Source organism: Lucilia cuprina, chromosome 4 (genome assembly GCF_022045245.1).
Source record: "Lucilia cuprina isolate Lc7/37 chromosome 4, ASM2204524v1, whole genome shotgun sequence".
Lineage (NCBI taxonomy): Eukaryota > Metazoa > Arthropoda > Insecta > Diptera > Calliphoridae > Lucilia > Lucilia cuprina.
Window position 1 is genome coordinate 3,026,972 of NC_060952.1, and position 3,312 is coordinate 3,030,283.

The 3,312-nt window shown below is 21.5% G+C and overlaps 1 long non-coding RNA gene across 1 annotated transcript in view; it reads left to right on the forward strand.

Annotated features, from left to right (window-relative positions):
* The first annotated feature begins 1,512 nt into the window (after positions 1–1,512).
* The window catches only part of LOC124419833, a 7,118-nt gene continuing 5,318 nt past the window's right edge, over positions 1,513–3,312 (forward strand). Inside the window, exon 1 of the long non-coding RNA XR_006940836.1 lies at positions 1,513–2,990. This is a non-coding gene — a long non-coding RNA (uncharacterized LOC124419833). The remainder of the gene's footprint in view (positions 2,991–3,312) is intronic.

The following is a 3,312-nucleotide window of genomic DNA, read 5'->3' on the forward strand; positions in this document are numbered from 1 at the left end:
AAACAAAAATAGAAAATTAAAAAAATAATAATTTAATTTGCGGAAAATAAAAAAAGTGAGTGAAAATATTTTTCATATTAAAAATAAATGTTAATAATAATATTTTTTAATCAAAATTATGCAAACGCTAAAGTTTTAACGCTTTTTTTAAACGCTTAATTTTATAATTAATTTTAAAAGAATTTCATAGGAAATTTTATTTTGATTTCTTTATTTAATCAAATGCATTCTTCGCATTTATGATAAAAAAGTTGATGTCGCAGAAATAACATAAAATTTTAAGAGAAAAATCAAAAATGATGGTGTAAAATCGTGAAATAAAGCAAATTCGGATATACCGATATACATACATATATGTATATATGTAATTCAATATTCCAACATTCGTTTAACATTGCTGTTTCCTTAAGACGTGTATTTCCCCTTTAAGTGAAAAGAAATTATGCATTTTCTGACGCGAATAAAAACTAAAAAGAAATATCTTCATAATACTATTGCAAAAGTAAAAAGGATCAAGAAATACAGAATTTATTATAAAAATTGTGTGATGAAAAAAAGGAAGTTCTAGAAAATTGCTCATGCATTTCAAATTCATCCATTAGGAACATAAAAAGAAAATTGAATGTGTAACTAAAAGACTTAAGTGAGATAATTAATTGAATATTATATGAATTTGTACAAATAAAAAGTGTAAGTAAATTTTATCCCTATATCCATAGGATCTGAAAAGACCGTAAAATAATTAAAATAACACAGTCCTTTGGTTTCGAATTTTTTAACGCGAGTGAAAATAAAAAGAAGCTAAATAAAATTTTAACAAAAACCTATTAGACAATTGAAAAACTTCAAAAAATCTAAAATCTTCTAAATAATTTACAAATTTATTCAACAAAAAAAATATTTATAAAGGACTTTAGAGAAAAATTAAACAATGAGAAATGAAGGTTTAAGTGAAATACAATTTTATTAAAATTAAAAGTGATCTTAAAACTAATTGCAGCAAATTTTTTTCTATTAAAGCAAACATGACTATATCCTTAACAAAAAAAATCTATACCTGTTGACTGTTTAGTGCTTTGTCATTTTTTTTTAATTTTTTACGCCTTAAATCGTATTATAATAACTGAAAGCAGAATTATTAAAAAATTCAATCAATTTCTCATTCCCTTATATGTCATACATAAAGAAAATCGAAAAATCAAATCAATACTTCATTGATTTAAATGTCAAATAAAAGAAAATTTTTGAACAAAATAAATAAACAAAAATAGAAATAAAGAAATAATAATTTAATTTGCGGAAAATAAATAAAAAGTGAGTGAAAATATTTTTCATATTAAAAATAAATGTTAATAATAATATTTTTTTATCAAAATTATGCAAACGCTAAAATTTTAAACGCTTTTTTAAAACGCTTACTTTTATAATTAATTTTAAAAGAATTTCATAGGAAATTTTATTTTGATTTCTTTATTTAATCAAATGCATTTTTGGCATTTGTGATAAAAAAAATTGCTGTCGCAAAAATAAAATTGAATTTTAAGTGAAAAATTAAAAAATCGCGAAATAAAGCAAATTCGGAAGTGATATACCGATATACATACATATGTATCTATGTAATTCAATATTCCAACATTCGTTTAATATTGCTGTTTCCTTAAGACGTGTATTTCCTCTTTAAGTGAAAAGAAATTTTGCATTTTCTGACGCGAATAAAAATTAAAAAAGAAATATTTTCATAATACTATTGAAAAAGTAACATGGATGAAGAAATACAGAATTTATTATAAAAATTGCGTTATGAAAAAAGGAAGTTCTAGAAAATTGCTCATGCATTTCAAATTCATCCATTAGGAACATAAAAAGAAAATTAAATGTGTAAATAAAGAGTGATTTTATCCTTATATTCATAGGATTTGAAATCACGGTCAAATAATTTAAATTACACAGATTTCGAATTTTTTTAACGCGAGTTAAAATAAAAAGAAGCTAAATAAAATTTTAACAAAAAGCTATTAGAAAATTGAAAAACTTCAAAAAATCAAAAATCTTGTAAATAATTTATAAATTTATTAAAAAAAAAAACATTTATAAAGGACTTTAGAGAAAAATTAAACAGTGAGAAATGAAGGTGCAAGTGAAATACAATTTTATTAAAATTAAAAGTGATCTTAAAACTAATTGCAGCAAATTTTTTCCATTAAAGCAAACATGAATATATCCTTACCAAAAAAAATCTATATATGTTGACTGTTAAGTGGTTTGTCATTTTTTTGATCAATTCCTCATTCCCTTATATGTCATATATAAAGAAAATCGAAAAATCAAATCAATAGTTCATTGATTTAAGTGTCAAATAAAAGAAAATTTCTGAACAAAATAAATAAACAAAAATAGAAATAAAGAAATAATAATTTAATTTGCGGAAAATAAATAAAAAGTGAGTGAAAATATTTTTCATATTAAAAATAAATGTTAATAATAATATTGTTTTAATCAAATTTATGCAAACGCTAAAGTTTTAACGCTTTTTTAAACATTTACTTTTATAATTAATTTGAAAAGAATTTCAAATGAAATTTTGTTTTGATTTCTTTATTTAATCAAATGCATTTTTGGCATTTATGATAAAAAAGAAGCTGTCGCAAAAATAAAATAAAATTTTAAGTGAAAAATTAAAAAGATGGTGTAAAATCGCGAAATAAAGCAAATTCGGGAGTGATATATCGATATACATATGTATCTATGTAATTCAATATTCCAACATTCGTTTAACATTGCTGTTTCCTTAAGACGTGTATTTCCTCTTTAAGTGAAAAGAAATTTTGCATTTTCTGACGCGAATAAAAACTAAAAAGAAATATCTTCATAAAGGATCAAGAAATACAGAATTTATTATAAAAATTTTGTGATTAAAAAAAGGGAGTTCTAGAAAATTGCTCATGCATTTAAAATTCATCCATTAGGAACATAAAAAGAAAATTAAATGTGTAAGTAAAAAATCATTTTATCCTTATATACATAGGATCTGAAATCACCAACAAAAAATTTATATATGTTGACTGTTTAGTGCTTTGTCATTTTTTTGAACTTTTTTACGCCTTAAAACGTATTATAATAACTGAAAGCAGAATTATTAAAAAATTCAATTAATTTCTCATTCTCTTATATGTCATACATAAAGAAAATCGAAAAATCAAATCAATAGTTCATTGATTTAAATGTCAAATAAAAGAAAATTTCTGAACAAAATAAATAAACAAAAATAGAAAATTAAAAAAATAATAATTTAATTTGCGGAAAATAAAAAAA